The sequence below is a fragment of the Mauremys reevesii genome, linkage group 22, assembly GCF_016161935.1.
Source record: "Mauremys reevesii isolate NIE-2019 linkage group 22, ASM1616193v1, whole genome shotgun sequence".
NCBI lineage: Eukaryota > Metazoa > Chordata > Testudines > Geoemydidae > Mauremys > Mauremys reevesii.
In genome coordinates, this window is record NC_052644.1 from 17634240 (window position 1) to 17651282 (window position 17043).

Below are 17043 nucleotides of genomic sequence, written 5' to 3' on the forward strand. Positions count from 1 at the left end.
TAGAATCATAGAATATCAGGGTTGGAAGGAACCTCAGGAGGTATCTAGTCCAACCCCCTGCTCAAAGCAGAACCAATCCCCAGACAGATTTCTGCCCCAGATCCCTAAATGGCTCCCTTAAGGCTTCAATTCACAACCCTGGGTTTAGCAGGCCAATGCTCAAACCACTGAGCTATCCCTCCCCCTACTTCACACTGATTGTGGCTCCCACCTGCTCAGAGGTCACTTCTGGATGCTCTTTCTCAACTGCCTTGTGTTCTTCCCCATCTGGCCGTGCCCTGGTACCCGCCTCCCAGTAGGAACAGCAGAATGAGCAGGGATGCAGAAGGGACCAGGATAGAGGGAAGGCACCTGGTGTCCTTCTCTCAGCAGGGACAGCAGACTCTGCAGGAGCCCAGAATAGGAAGCAGGGGCAGTCAGGGCAGAAATGACTGGGGATGGAGGACAGGACAGGGGGAGACTAAGCAGGTGGAGAGGCCAGTGCAGTACCGTGGTTGCTGTTCTCTGAAATTCACCTTTGTGCAGAGGGTCCAACTCGAGGCCCAGATTCTGTTTATGTCCCCTTAACCCCAAAGGGTGAATTTCCCCCTGGGGCAGCTGGGTCATTCTCACCAGGGACTGGAGACCAGGATGGAGGAAAAAGGGTAAGGCTCATCCAACATCTACAGACCCCATGGACTGAAAGAGGGACTGGCTGGAGTTTCCTACCAAGAGGCGCAGACGGGGGCAGATTGGAGCAGAGAGAGAGACCAGAGTTTCTCTTCTGCTGAATTCAGACAGGGCTAAGGGAGCAGGTAGGATCTGGGAGCAACTGCAAATTGTCCCCTCCTTACCTAGGAGCAGAAGCCACTAGGCTAGAGAGCTGAAGGGAAAGGGGGTTCCCAGCTCAGCCAAGTTTTGCGTGCATGAGGAATCTGCCATGTTCCAGATCTAATGTCTTGCCCCATTTGCTTCTTCACCAAAACACAAATTAGGAATTTATTTCCCTGTTTATTAAAGGCAGTTTTTGTCCCTGAAGAGGGACCTCAGACAAGGGAGAGATTTTAACTCCAGCACTAACCACATCGAACCTTTCTATTCGCAGCGCTGAGTCCCAGCATCCAGGAGATCTGCTCAGCTCCCGGTGAGTCCGTCTGTCTGTCTGTCCCCACATACACTCATGCCAGAAGGGTTTGTATTGATAGAAAAGGCTTCCAGCTACAGAAGATACTAAGTGATACAAAACTAAGTGATTGGGCAACAAAATGGCAAATGAAATTTAATGTGGATAAATGTAAAGTAATGCACACTGGAAAAAATAACCCCAACTATACATACAACATGATGGGGGCTAATTTAGCTACAACGAGTCAGGAAAAAGATCTTGGAGTTATCGTGGATAGTTCTCTGAAGATGTCCACGCAGTGTGCAGAGGCGGTCAAAAAAGCAAACAGGATGTTAGGAATCATTAAAAAGGGGATAGAGAATAAGACTGAGAATATATTATTGCCCTTATATAAATCCATGGTACGCCCGCATCTCGAATACTGTGTACAGATGTGTTCTCCTCACCTCAAAAAAGATATTCTAGCACTAGAAAAGGTTCAGAAAAGAGCAACTAAAATGATTAGGGGTTTAGAGAAGGTCCCATATGAGGAAAGATTAAAGAGGCTAGGACTCTTCAGTTTGGAAAAGAGAAGACTAAGGTGGTACATGATAGAGGTATATAAAATCATGAGTGATGTTGAGAAAGTGGATAAGGAAAAGTTATTTACTTATTCACATAATACAAGAACTAGGGGTCACCAAATGAAATTAATAGGCAGCAGGTTTAAAACAAATAAAAGGAAGTTCTTCTTCACACAGCGCACAGTCAACTTGTGGAACTCCTTACCTGAGGAGGTTGTGAAGGCTAGGACTATAACAATGTTTAAAAGGGGACTGGATAAATTCATGGTGGCTAAGTCCATAAATGGCTATTAGCCAGGATGGGTAAGAATGGTGTCCCTAGCCTCTGTTCATCAGAGGATGGAGATGGATGGCAGGAGAGAGATCATTTGATCATTGCCTGTTAGGTTCACTCCCTCAGGGGCACCTGGCATTGGCCACTGTCGGTAGACAGATACTGGGCTAGATGGACCTTTGGTCTGACCCGGTACGGCCTTTCTTATGTTCTTATGTTCTTATGTAAGATTATTATTAATTATTATGATTACTGTGGCCCCAGATGCCCTCTCAGGGATCAGGGCCCCATCGCGCCAGGTTTTGCACCCCCCTATGTGAGGCTCTGATCCCTGCCCCCGAAGAGCTGACACTCTCAGATCTGATATTATCCCCCAGTACCCAGAAATGCTGAAATAAGAGCCTGCTCCAGACACATTGAGCAGACCCTGCAGCAGGCAGAGTGCTTCTACACTGCAGTTAGACACCCACAGCTGGCTTGTGCTGTGCAAACAGTCCCATAGCCCAAGACCCGCCATCTTGAGTCAGCTGGCATGGGTCAGCCATGGGGATTTGATTGCAGTGTAGACCTACTCTGAGCAGCTGTGAGCTGCTTCCACAGTAACCAGCTTCCCTTGACAAACTGCTCCCTGGCTCCCCCACTAAATGGGCACCACCAACAGCCTCACTGACAGCTCTGACCCATTTCCCTTCCCAGGCCCTCGCCGAGCCCCCCATCTCTACCTGAGCCCGACGTCTGCCCGGCCAGGTGACTCCATGCGGCTCCAGTGCTCCGTATTCTCCCAGGTCCTGGCGACCCGCATCGTCTTCTGCAAGGATGGGGAGGAGGTTTCATCGCAGACAGTCTCAGAGGAGAAGGTAATCTACAGCTGGAACCACACAGTATCCAGCGGCAGCTCCGGGAATTACTCCTGCGGGTACGAAACCAAGGACACAGACAACCGGGTGAGCAGATCCCAGCTCAGCCCTGCCAAGCAGTTCAGCGTTACTGGTAAGAGTGATGAATGGCAGAGTGAGTACAATCGTTCATACAATGGCTGGGAGAGAATCCAGAGAAACATAGCTGAGTGACAGGGTGATGGGCAGAAGTAGGTTTTCTCCATGTGCACCAGATGGAGACACGACTGTGGGTACCGTTAAGGGCAGCACAGCCAAGCACATAAATCTCGCACATTCCCTCTGAAAGGCAATGAGAGAAACTAGATGGGACTGGGGTTTGCTGAATTCAATACTTTTGCCGTGTTCCCAGCACTGCCTCAAGTGACCCTGTGCCACCACATTGATCTGTACAAGGAGTGAATGACAGTTTCACCTGTACCATAGAGGCAGTACCTGGGGCAGTGAAGAGCACAGAGAAGTTAACACTCAATGGAAGAGCTGGGCCTAGATTGCAGGGTCTCCTGGCTTGTAGCTGAGAGTCACCCCCGGGGTCCAGGACGCCGAGTGAGGAGTCCAGGCCCACACCCATAGCTTCTACGCACGGTGACAGGGCTGCCAAAGGCCCATGATGTGTGTGACACTTGGCAGGTCTGACAGAGCCAGGGGGAGCCCCTTTGGGGAGGTTTCCATTCAGGGAACTGTAATGTCCCATTTGACTGGTGGAGGGGGCTGAGTTCAGCCATTGCAGCCGTGTTTCTCACACACTGAGTGTCACCTGGAGGCTCTGACAGGCCCAGATTCTCCTTGTCCCCATTGCACAGGCCAGCCGAGCAGCAGCGGGGAGGAGTCAGACCCCAGAGCTCATGGAGACGCTCTTGTACCAGACCCCGGGCATCCAACCCCAGCCCTGTCCCCCCAGCTCTCCCCTTCCCCAAACTCACCTCTGGATTAACTCCTCTGCTTGCAGCAGTTACACCGGGGGAGACCCAGCTCTCTGCAGTGAACCCGGCCTGTGCATAGGGGCCAGCCCCAGGGCCAGGCAGCACTTAACTCCCCTGAACCCTCAGCACTGGGCGTGAGCAGGGCCCAGACCTGGTGCTGCCCCAGGCTCAGGGGCGGCTGGGGATTGTCGCCCGTGCACACAGCCTGTCACCCAATCCGCTCTGCCCACCGGGTGAGCCCCGGGCTGTCTGAAGGGTGCAGGGGTCTCCAGCACATTCAGGCTCCCGAGGGTGCTCCACAGAGAAGAGCATCTGAATGGGGGGACAGGGAAATCCTGGCTCAGGGCTTCCTGGGGCATTTTCACCCCCACGGAGTTTCAACCTAAGTGCCACGTGCCAGGGATCAGTGAAATGTTGGTTTGTTAAATGGACAGTGACGTCCTCGCTAAGTCTGCAGTGGGGAAACTCAGTGTGAAACTCAGAGCAAGAGAGTCCAGGGACAGGGGTGATCCTGGCAATTACAGACTGGTAAGTCTAACGTCGGTACCGGGCAAATTAGTTGAAACAATAGTAAAGAATAAAATTGTCAGACACATAGAAAAACATAAACTCTTGAGCAATAGTCAACATGGTTTCTGTAAAGGGAAATCGTGTCTTACTAATCTATTAGAGTTCTTTGAAGAGGTCAACAAACATGTGGACAAGGGGGATCCGGTAGACATAGTGTACTTAGATTTCCAGAAAGCCTTTGACAAGGTCCCTCACCAAAGGCTCTTACATAAATTAAGCTGTCATGGGATAAAAGGGAAGGTCCTTTCATGGATTGAGAACTGGTTAAAGGACAGGGAACAAAGGGTAGGAATTAATGGTAAATTCTCAGAATGGAGAGGGGTAACTAGTGGTGTTCCCCAAGGGTCAGTCCTAGGACCAATCCTATTCAATTTGTTCATACATGATCTGGAGAAAGGGGTAAACAGTGAGGTGGCAAAGTTTGCAGATGATACTAAACTACTCAAGATAGTTAAGACCAAAGCAGATTGTGAAGAACTTCAAAAAGATCTCACAAAACTAAGTGATTGGGCAACAAAATGGCAAATGAAATTTAATGTGGATAAATGTAAAGTAATGCACATTGGAAAAAATAACCCCAACTATACATACAACATGATGGGGGCTAATTTAGCTACAACGAGTCAGGAAAATATCTTGGAGTTATCGTGGATAGTTCTCTGAAGATGTCCACGCAGTGTGCAGAGGCGGTCAAAAAAGCAAACAGGATGTTAGGAATAATTAAAAGGGGATAGAGAATAAGACTGAGAATATACTATTGCCCTTAGATCACTCCATGGGACACCCACCTCTCGAATACTGTGTACAGATGTGGTCTCCTCACCTCAAAAAAGATATTCTAGCACTAGAAAAGGTTCAGAAAAGAGCAACTAAAATGATTAGGGGTTTAGAGAGGGTCCCATATGAGGAAAGATTAAAGAGGCTAGGACTCTTCAGTTTGGAAAAGAGGAGACTAAGGGGGGACATGATAGAGGTATATAAAATCATGAGTGATGTTGAGAAAGTGGATAAGGAAAAGTTATTTACTTATTCCCATAATACAAGAACTAGGGGTCACCAAATGAAATTAATAGGCAGCAGATTTAAAACAAATAAAAGGAAGTTCTTCTTCACGCAGCGCACAGTCAACTTGTGGAACTCCTTACCTGAGGAGGTTGTGAAGGCTAGGACTATAACAATGTTTAAAAGGGGACTGGATAAATTCATGGTGGCTAAGTCCATAAATGGCTATTAGCCAGGATGGGTAAGAATGGTGTCCCTAGCCTCTGTTCGTCAGAGGATGGAGATGGATGGCAGGAGAGAGATCACTTGATCATTGCCTGTTAGGTTCACTCCCTCTGGGGCACCTGGCATTGGCCACTGTCGGTAGACAGATACTGGGCTAGATGGACCTTTGGTCTGACCCGGTACGGCCTTTCTTATGTTCTTATGTTCTTATGACAGGTGATGTAATCTGGCAGAGCCATATGGACTCCAATGGAGGAATGCCAGTTTACAGCACTTGGAGATCTACGTCCAGTGACTCCAGTAGTGTGATGCTCATTTACACCCATGAGAAATCTGGCCCCAGTGGCTGACAGAGCAGCTCTGTCTGTCTCTGGTAGGCCAGTCCCTGCAGAGGCTGCAGGTGTCTCTCCCACACAGTGCAATTCTCTTTGCCCTTGTCCCACAGGCAGCGCGAGCAGCAGTGGAGGAGCGGAGAAGCCGACCCCCACAGGTAACGGGCTATTGCTCTGTCACACCCTGATTATCAAAGCCCAGCTCTGTGCCCCCAGCTCTGGCCTCAGGGCATAAAGCCTGGGCCACACTCATCCTGGGGGCAGTAACTCCTCAGCCTGCAGCGCAGTCACCCCTAGTACGAACTGGGCTCTGCCAGTGCAATTCCCCCAGGACAGAAGGGTAGAAAAGCCCCATGGCATTGCTTACGTCCCACTGTCACCCTTTTCTGAGGACACAGCTGGTGCCAAGGCCTCGTGCTGCCCTCTGCCCAGGGTGGGGTCGCCTCCATGATGAACTGCCAGCCACACTGGAGAGGGGCGATAGGGTCTGGGCTGCTGTGTCAGTCACAAGCTTTTGTGAGGCCTTTTAACAGAATCCGGGTGTAGCCTGAGCAAACTGCGGCAAGAGTGACCCAGTGCTGGGGCAAAGGGTGGACTCTCCCCAAGAAGCGCCATCACTTAGGGCTCCCGTCAGGAAAACGTGCCCCCTGCCGTATGATCCCCCCTTAGATCTAGGCTCCGCGAGCTCACACGGGGTCCCCATTACAGAGCTGCTGCTCTGTGTCCAGCACTGGCACTGCAGTCTCACATGCTGCTTTGCACACGGCCATCACCATGTCCCTTTCCATGTTAAAGGGCCGGCCATGTCCCTCGCCATCTGGACCACCCGCTGTGCCCTGGTCCTGCTCCTCCTGGTGTCTGCACCTGTCATCACCTTCATGATGGAGAAACGGGGCCTGCCCATCCTATGGAGCTGGAGACTTGTGGTGGGAGCAGCAGCATTTTGCAGGAGGAGGCAAAGGGAGATTCCCACTGACCAGCTGTGAGCAGGAGGGAGGGTGGGGAGGGGGCTCTGAGTGTGTGTTGGGGAGACGCCATTGGTCAGTGCTGCAGAATAGGCCCCTGCTTTAACAGTTTTTGCCCAGGTAAGTCCTCCAGCCTCCTTCAGTTCCCTCCCTTCCCCCATCAGGGAGGTTGTCAGTCACTGACTAGAGTTGCCAAATTTCTATTGGCTGAAAACACGACCCCTGAGTCCCCGCCCCTGCCCGCCTCTTCCCCTGAAGCCCCGCCCCTTCTCTGCCTCTTCCCTAGACCCTGTTCCCCTCCCCCTGTACTCGGCTCTGTCCTGCCTCCCTCCATCCCTCTCTGCTCTCCCCACACTCCTCATTGCTGGATGTCTCCTCCTCCCCACAACCTGCTGGGCTGCATCTGCTCCAGGGCTGGTCTGGCAGCTGCAGCAGCCTGATGCAGAGCCTGCCTGGAGGTAGGAGGGGGCCCTGACTGAGCAGGGGCTGATGTGGATTGGTGAGCCATTGCCTCCTTCCTGTTGTGTATTTGGTTGTCATGGTTTTTGTTCCTATGGCAACTGAGTTAGATTATTAGGTGATAGCCCAGCCAGCTTCGGCTGGTTGGGTGAGCTCTGTGTCTGTAAATAAAATGGTAGTTTTGTTAGCTGTCTGCTCTCTGGTCTCAAGTGATTTCTTCCTAAATCAGCTGCCCCCAAGGATATAACAAATGGTGATGATGGATGGGATTCCGGTGCTGCTCCAGTAACAGAAGGAAGTAGAAGTCAAGGTAAAGAACAAACAAACAAAAAACCTGCTTGTTTGCACTGACTGTGAAAGTGACACTAAAAATCATGGCTACTCTGACCAGGCCATTGGAACCTTTTGATGAGAATATAGAGCAGTGGCATGTGTATACTGAGCGTTTTGAGCTTTTTGTTATTGCAAATGACATTACAGAAGCGAATAAATAAAAAAAAAAGAAGAAGATGCCAATATTGTTAAGTGTTGTAGGGGCTAAAACCTACTCCCTGCTGCGCAGCTTACTGCACCCTGTTAAGCCTGAGACTAAATCTTACAGTGACATTGTGGAAATCCTGGGGTCCCATTTTTCCCCAAAACCACTGGTAATTGCTGAAAGATATAGGTTCCACAAAAGAGACCAAAAGGAAGATGAAACAGTTGTACAATTTGTAGCAATTTTAAAAAAGCTAGCAGAACACTGTGAATTTAAAGAGATGTTAAATGATGCCCTGCGTGACAGGTTAGTGTGTGGTCTCTACAGTGAAGCTATACGGAAGCGCCTACTGACAGAGGCTCAGCTTACATTACAGAAGGCTGTTGATATTGCTGTCTCCATGGAACTGGCTACAAGGGAGGCGCAATACAAGAACTGACCCACAAAACTATGCAGAGTCAAGAATGTTACCGCTGTGGTAAGCCGAGTCACCAGGCATCAGAATGCTGGTGTAAGGACCTGGTGTGTCGACACTGTGGCAAAAAGGGACACATTGAGTGTACCTGTAAACAAAAGAAAAAGAGGCCTGTGGTCTTGCCGACAAAAAGAGGAACCCTGCATACCCTAGAGCAGACCCAGGATGATCAAGGTGACACCTCATTGCAAGAGGAAGTGCCACTGCATGTTTTGTCTTTGGCAGTGGGCTCACATGAATACTGGGTAACCCCGTTGTTGGATGGCAAACCTATAGGCATGGAACTGGACACCGGTGCAGCCGTCTCGCTGGTCTCCGAGACTGTGTATAAAGAAAAGCTAGAGCATCTTCCACTTAAGGCAACAAAAACTGTTCTGAAGATGTATACGGGAGAAGCTGTGCCCATGTTGGGCACTACTGATGTTAAGGTGGAGCTCAATGGACAGGCTGCTAAGTTGCCACTGTTTGTGGTGAGAGGTAACTACCCAGCCTTAATGGGTCGGTCTTGGCTTGGGAAGATTCAACTGAACTGGGCAGAAGTGCACCGGATGACTAAAGAAGAAACCAGTCTAACCCCTATTCTAAGGAAACATGCTGCTGTTTTTGGAGATGATTTGGGAAGTATGAAGGGAATCACTGTGACCTTGAACATTAAACCTGACAGTCCACCAAAATATCTGAAAGCCCGAACTGTGCCATATGCCATCAGGCCAAAAGTTGAAGCAGACCAGGAGTGTCTGGTCACCAATGGAGTCCTAATACCAATTACCCAAAGCTCATGGTCCACTCCTATCATTCCAATAGTAAAGAAAGATGGCTCTATCCGAATTTGCGGTGATTTTAAAGTCACTGTCAACCCAGTGTTGTGTGCAGAGCAATACTCGCTTCCTCGCATCGATGACCTCTTTGCAGGCCTGTCTGGGGGACAAAAGTTCAGTAAGATTGATCTGAGTCAAGCATATTTACAGATGCACGTCGATGAAAAATCCCAAGAGCTGTTGACTATTGTGACTCATAAGGGGCTTTATCGATACTGTCGCCTACCCTTCGGAATAACGTCTGCTCCCGCCCTGTTCCAGAGGGCTATGGACCAGATCTTGTGTGGCTTGTCAGGAGTTCAGTGCTATCTGGATGATATCCTGGTCACTGAAAGAAATAAAGAGGATCACTTAAAGAATTTAGAGGCTACCCTACGAAGACTGGAAGAGTATGGCCTACGAGTTCGCAAAGACAAGTGTGAATTCTTCAAGCCCTCTGTTGAATATTTGGGACACATCATTGATTCTGCAGGTCTTCATAAGGCCCCTGCAAAAGTTAAAGCTATTGTGGAGGCTCCCCCACCTCGAAATGTAAGCCAGCTGCGCTCGTTTCTAGGACTACTGAACTATTATGGAAAGTTCATATCACAGTTAGTCACACTGCTAAAACCACTTCATGAGCAACTTGAGCAGAACAAGGCCTGGAAGTGGACTGAAGCCTGTGATGTTGCATTTAACAAAGCTAAGGATGCATTGCTAAATTCTGGCTGGGAGTTTGGGCTTCAAGTCCCAGCTCTGCTACAGAGTCCTTGGGCCTGTCACTTCATCTCTCTGGGCCTCAGTTCCCCATCTGTGAAATGGGGATAATAATTCTGCTGTGTCTGAGGGCTGAATTTTCAAAGCCCCTAAGGGATTTAGGAGCACAAGTGTGTGACTGTGCTTTGTGCTCACTTCCTTGTGCTCCTAAATCCCTCAAGTGCTTTTGAAAATCTTCCCTTAGATTGTGAACTCTTCCAGGCAGGAGCTGTCTCTCACTAAGGGTGTGTCTGCAGATGGAAATCGACCAGCGGAACTATTGTGTAAATAATCACTGCAGTGATCTCGGGATAAGCCCCTGTGGGGATATCCTTATTCTGGAATTAGAGAGCCTTGGTCAGGGTTAATGTACACCATTTTCACTATGAGGTAAACGGGAAAATGCCTCTCAGACACTTGAGTAAGAGAGTCCCCAGGAGACGCACCCTATGGCACACATATCCAGGCCAGCCCCCCGGCAATGACTGACATCTCCCTATGTACGCCCAGTTCCCCCACCCCCGCAATGATTTACATCTCCGCCAGCTGCTCCTTGTGCAGAAAAACCCTTAGTGAGAGACAATCCCCACCCAGGACAGCTCACAATCTAAGGGAAGATTTTCTAAAGCACTTGTGAGAGATTTAGGAGCACAAGGCCGTGGGCACAGAGCACAGTCGTGTACAAGTGCTCCTAAATCCCTTAGGGCTTTGAAAATGCCATGGAGACAAGGCAGAATTATTATCCCCATTTCACAGATGGGAGCTGAGGTGCAGAGAGATGAAGTGACAGGCCAGGAGGTGGGGCTGGGCGAGTGGGTGAGATTCTGGCTCGCTAGTCCAGCATGCCTGGCATGGAGGGGCAGGGCGTTGGGGTGTTTGGAGGTGGACGTGTGGCAGACTCTGTCCCCTCAGGCACAGCAGAATGTAGCAGCCTGCCTCCGTATCTGTTCCCATTGTTGTTACTGAATTGTTCCCACTTTTAGTGAATTCAACCCAGGAGCATAAAAAAGGTGTAAATGTTTTAAAGATCCTTTGCATTGCTAGAGTGGTGTAAAGGGGCTATATTGTAAATGGCAGCATGACCTTATGGTGCTTTAGTGATTAGAACAGCCCTCACTTGCTCTTCAGTTGCCTATTATGTAATACTGAGCATATGGCTGCATGTATTTGTGTATTTATAACTATTAATAATAAGCCAATCAGCTTTCTACCTTGTTTCTCTGGTACCAGGGTGCTCCCCTTATTTCTTTGTTCTGAACTCATGGTACCAAACAGTGAGATGGCAACACCCAGGTCTGTGTTAGGCTGGAATAATCATATGTCTTGTCCTTTTCCTTTGACATTTGAATACAGAGTAACTCCCTGCCTGTTGCTATGATAAAACACTCACATGTCCTGGTCCTGGCAGTTTTCCTATTTATAAGCCAAAGCTTCCTTCAGTGAATGCAAAATGTGCTCAGATACTTAGCACAAGTGAACAGGAATAGGCCAAATTATGCTACATAATTTTTTTTAATATTTGTGTTTATACTATTTATGCTTAATGCATACTAATATATACAGCGAGGATTGTACATATTATTAATATGTGAGATATAGATTCTAGCCAGCATACAGTGTAAGCAGCACCCTACTGGGGTTTCTTCTGTCTCCAGCGGATGCTTGGGATTCAGATATTAGCCTGTGAGCTCTTTGGGGCTGGGGCTGTCATTCGCTCGCTGTTTGTACACTGCCAGGCACAATGGGGTCCTGACCCAGTTGGTCTCTAGGTGCTACCACAATAGAAATGTTACGTCATAACAGTGCAGAGTGTCTGAGTGAAAGGTCCCGTCTCCTGTTAATTATTTGAGTTTCTCTTGTTAGTTTCCTTGGTGTTTATTTTCTGATCAGTGTAAAGTTCCCATCAGGGGAGTCACAGGATGACTGGTCAGAGAACAGTGACTGGGGTTAATCTGTGGGTGGGTGTAGGGGCGATTCCCATCACTGGAAGGGCACATGGCCCCTTGGATGTCTCACATCTGTACAGGGTCTTCAGCGATATGCACTTGGCTGGGAATGTCAACGGTGCTGCAAGGGTTCCAGTGAGGGGTTATTAGACAATGTGCAATTCTTAAAGGAGGAGAGCAGAGATAACAAGAAACCCCTGGAAATATTTCATCTCTGACCCCTGCAGGCTTGTCCAGGTGAAGGCACCTTCCCATCCACTAGATGGCACTTAACACCAATCCCAGTGGACTACTCCATTTTACCTGCGTTGGTCCCTTTATTTTTTCCAGTCACACCTTAATGCTGCCATCTACTGGCTAATTATACAATTGCAACTGTGCAAATTTGTGTTTTTTGTCTCTGCCCCAGAGTTTCGTGTATTTCTCTAGGTACGTCTACACTACGGGACTATTCCGAATTTGCATAAACCGGTTTTGTAAAACAGATTGTATAAAATCGAGTGCGCGCGGCCACACTAAACACATTAAATCGGTGGTGTGCGTCCACGGTCCGAGGCTAGCATCGACTTCTGGAGCGTTGCACTGTGGGTAGCTATTCCGTAGCTATCCCATAGTTCCCGCAGCCTCCCCCGCCCCTTGGAATTTCCGGGTTGAGATCCCAGTGCCTGATGGGGCAAAAATCATTGTCGCGGGTGGTTCTGGGTAAATGTCGTCAGTCACTCCTTCCTCTGGGAAAGCAACGGCAGACAAGCATTTTGCGCCTTTTTTCCCTGGATTGCCCTGGCAGATGCCATAGCATGGCAATCGTGGAGCCTGTTTTGCCTTTTGTGACTTTCACCGTATGTGTACTAGATGCCGCTGACAGAGGCGATTCAGCAGCGCTACACAGCAGCATGCTTTTGCTTTTGCATGACAGCAGAGATGGTTATCAGCCATACTGTACCATCTACCAATCCATAAATTGGTAAAAAGATGAGCATGGCTACCAGTCGTTTTGCACCATTTGCTGCTGTCATAAGTGCCCCTGGCTGCTCTTAGCCAGGGGCGCAAAAGCCAAAATTGGGAATGAATCCCAGAGTCAATCCCTCCTTTTTGGTATCTAAAAATAGAATCAGTCCTGCCTAGAATATGGGCAAGTGTACTAGAGAACCACTGTATCAGAGAGCACAGCTGCTCTGTGTCAGATCCTGCAGAAATTATGAGCTGTATGCTATTCACAGGAGGTGCTCCTGCAACAACCCCACCTGTTGATTCCGTTCTTCCCCCAGCCTTCCTGGGCTACCGTAGCATTGTCCCCCCACTTGTGTGATGAAGTAATAAAGAATGCAGGAATAAGACACACTGACTTGTTAGTGAGAAATGAGTGGAAGGCAGCCTCCAGCTGCTATGATAGTCCAGACAGGACAGTAAGGAGTGTGGAGCAGAGGAGCCGAGCATCCCTCTGCTAGTCCAGGGGCAATTGAATCTTTTTTTTACACATGAAGGGTGGGGGCTGACAGAGCTCAGCCCCCTGTTGCTATGACAATGATGGTTATCAGCCATACTGTACCATCTACCATGAAAAATTAGGACCAGGCACCCTTGATCGACCTAACGGATGCTAGTCTGCATGGTTACCAGTCCTTTTGCACTGCCCCATGTGCCAATAGGCTGATGACGAGGACGAATACCAGTCGTATTGCACCATCCGCCACCCATGGCGGGGGGGAGCAAGGATGTTGGTGTTGAGTGCTGCAGCATCGGGTCTATCTGCAGCATTCAGTAAAGATAGGGTGAAATGTTAAAGAATCAAGAGAGGATTGTTTTCCCTTTCACTTCTGAGGGTGGGTGGGGGGGTGCGTAAATTGCCGAGCTATGCCCTGACCCACCGCGGACACTGTGTTTGACCCTAGAAGCATTTGGAGCTCAGCCAAGAATGCAAATACTTTTCGGAGACTGCAGGAACTGTGGGATAGCTTGAGTCCTCCAGTCCACTAGCGTCCATTTGATTCTTGGGCTTTCCGTTACATTTGTCACGCAGCAGTGCGCTGAGCCCCTGCTATGGCGTCTGTCTGGAGATTTTTTAAAAATGATTTTGAATTTCGTCTTCTGTAACGGAGCGCTGATAGAACAGATTTGCCTGCCCTTACAGTGATCACATCCGCATGGTCCATGCGGGAGCTCTTTCTTTATTTTGATTTTTAACTGCATCGCCACACGTGCTGATCTGAGCTCCACGCTAGGCAAACAGGAAATATTCAAAAGTTCGCGGGGCTTTTCCTGTCTACCTGGCCACTGCATCCGAGTTCAGATTGCTGTCCAGAGCGGTCAGTGGTGCACTGTGGGATACCGCCCGGAGGCCAATACCGTCGATCTGCGGCCACACTAACCCCAATCCGATATGGTAATACCGATATTAGCGCTACTCCTCTCGTTAGGGAGGAGTACAGAAACCGGTTTAAAGAGCCCTTTATAGCGATATAAAGGGCCTCTTAGTGTGGACGGGTGTGGCGTTAAATCGGTTTTACGCTCCTAAAACCGGTTTAAACGCCTAGTGTAGACCAGGCCTCTGTCTTGTGGGTTGTGGAGCTGACAGTAGCAGACAGACTGTCTAGCAGACACCTCCACTGCCATTAGCACCTGGCAGGGCCGGCTTTAGGCCTATTTCACCAATTCCCCCAAATCGGGCCCCGCGCCTAAGAGGGCCCCGCACCCAGTGAGAATCCCATCCCTGGCTAGAGGTGCCTTTTTAATTTTTACTCACCTGGTGGCGCTTTGGGTCTTCAGTGGCACTTCGGTGGCAGGTCCTTCACTGCCACCAAAGACCTGGAGCGAGTGAAGGACCTGCCGCCGAAGTGCCCCCGAAGACTCGGAGCACCACCCGGTGAGTACAAGCCCCATGTGTTTTTTTACATGCATTTTTTTTTAAGTCATCCCTGCCGAGGCCCCATCGAAACTGTTCAAATTGAGCCCCGCACTTCCTAAAGCTGGCTCTGCACCTGCGTAACATCCCTGTGGCCACCCCCACATTGGCTTCTCCTGAAATTCAGCATTAGGAAAGGGCTGGTTTCTCAAAAGGAAAATTTCTCTCTCCCGCTGTCTAGTTCTGCTCCTTCAGTTCTGACCCCACCCAGCAGAGAATCTCATGACAGCCTCAGCTAAAAACAGAGATCACAGAGCTTCAAGCCTCCAATCTCAGCCAGAAATGAAATGTAGCCTCCCCAACAGAGGGACTCAGGCTCTGATCCAGTCCCAGGTTGGGGGAACTGGCTGGCCCAGTGGGATATGGTATGAGACACAAACTGTACAATCAATCCCCCAAACAGTCCATCACTGCCTAAAGATTATAACTCAGGTGTTGTTTTATTAAAACTCACTCAAAACCACAGTATATGCATCATCCTTTCCATTGTCCAAACACAAATGTTTTTAACACAACCCTAGTGGTGGTGCAACTGTGGATGCATCCTAATCCAGACAGATTCCAGCCCCCAGTTATGTTTTGTTTCCATGCCCGTGGTGTCAGTTCTGTGCACTGACAAGACACAAGACTTCCCATTGCAGAGGGTGGGAAGAAGGATCTTGGGGCTAACGCCAGGGCTTGCTTGGTGCACTGGGTTCCATTCCCAGCCGAGGCACTGACTCACCGTGTGAGCTTTGGTAAATCCCCTCCTATCTGGGTGCCTCAGTTTGCCCTTCTAAAACCAGGACAAGTAACATTTGTGTGCTTCATGTGGGTGTTAACAACCAGGGCAAATCTGAAAGTAGACACGGAAATGACAACAACCCAGTGTGTACTAGGGTGACTAGATAGCAAGTGTGAAAAATCGGGACAGGGAGTGGGGGGTAATTGGCACCTGTGTAAGAAAAAGCCCCAAATATCAGGACTGTTCCTATAAAATCGGGACATCTGGTCATCCTAGTGTGTGCACAGCCCCAGCATCCGAATGACAACCACAAAATAAACAAATCTGTGTATAGAAGAAGCAACATTATTGGGGGGGAAAATGCCGCTGCCAAACACACCAAGTGTAAAACCAATAAAAAATGATTTAAAAATCTAATGCGCTAACCTCTCTGCCTCTCCTCCTGCTCGCTACATCCTCAGGGGTCTGGGCCGCCGCTCCCCGACATTCCCTGACATCTCAGGTTCAAGGGTCCAGGCTTCTGCTCAAGACCCTGCTCCAAAGTGGGGTTCCACATGTGGGTCTCCCACATCCCAGACGAGTGCCCTCACCCCAGAGAAAGGTTGGGTGGGGCAGGAATTCTTAGGAAGCTGCCCCGAGTGAAACATTTTTATGACCCGAAGCAGAGTTTCCCGATTTACTGACAAATTCCAAAAGCGTTCGGAACTGACCCGAATCCCTGCTCTGGTTTTCTGTTTGCTGCCAGCCCGAAACATCAACTATTCACCCAGCTCCATCCACAGGTGACCTGCAATAACACCCAGACGCAGCGACATCCCAGAACTTGTAAACCCAGCACCAATGTCTGCAAAACACGCCCATCGGAAATGGACGAAACCCCCGACACTGACCCTAGAGTGGCCACTCGGCTCTGGAATGTGCCCTGCAGCCCTGGGGTGGGGGGTCACCTCTTCTAAAGGCAGCGTGTGGGGGTCTCTGCTGTAGGGATCTTCCTGAACCTTCCCCAGCCCACCACACAGCTATTGAGATCCCCCCTCAGGTGGCAGCTGGGCTCCCCCCATCCTCCCCCAGGTGACAGTTGGGCTCCCCCCATCCCCCTCCCAGGTGACAGTTGAGTCCCCCCTCTGGCCACCTCCCTCAGATGACATTTGGGCTCCCCCCAAGTGACAATTGGGCTCCTCCCATCCTCCCCCAGGTGACAGTTGGGCCCCCCCCCATCCTCCCTCAGGAGACAGTTGGGCTCCCCCATCCTCCCTAGGTGACAGTTGGCCATTCCCCCCCTTGATGGTCCCGTCACTGACTCTGCTCACCAGGCCCCTCCCCCCACAGGAGTTTCCCAAGTCGCTGCAGGTGGCTCCGGCCCATCCCCCGAGCTCGCCGCACCCAGGGCTGGAGGGTTCGGCCCGTTCCAGCAGGGTCCCACCAGGCTCCAGCAAGTCTCCAGCCCACAGAGCAAAGGGCCACGTAGCCCCTGACTGTTTGCTCCCCTAGTGATGTCACCACGCCCTGAAATGCAAACACGGGGGTTACGCCGGCATTGCTCAGCCACGGCCAGACACCTGAGCGAGCGTGGGGAAGAGACGGGCTCTGCCTGCTGAGGTGCCAGCGCTGGAGAGGCACCAGGTAAAATTCCCACATTTGTGAGCCGGCC

General features: G+C 50.0%; 1 long non-coding RNA gene across 2 annotated transcripts; it reads right to left on the bottom strand.

The window, feature by feature from the left end:
- Positions 1–1016: 1016 nt before the first annotated feature.
- LOC120388931 lies at positions 1017–16248 on the bottom strand. Of its 2 annotated transcripts, none has more exons than XR_005590680.1 (3): positions 15819–16248; positions 2665–2852; positions 1017–1197 (listed from the first exon to the last, which is right to left on the bottom strand). It is a non-coding gene; the product is annotated as an uncharacterized LOC120388931 (long non-coding RNA). The 2 variants fall into 2 exon arrangements; XR_005590679.1 differs by lacking the exon at positions 15819–16248 and adding an exon at positions 3762–3824.
- Positions 16249–17043: the final 795 nt, after the last annotated feature.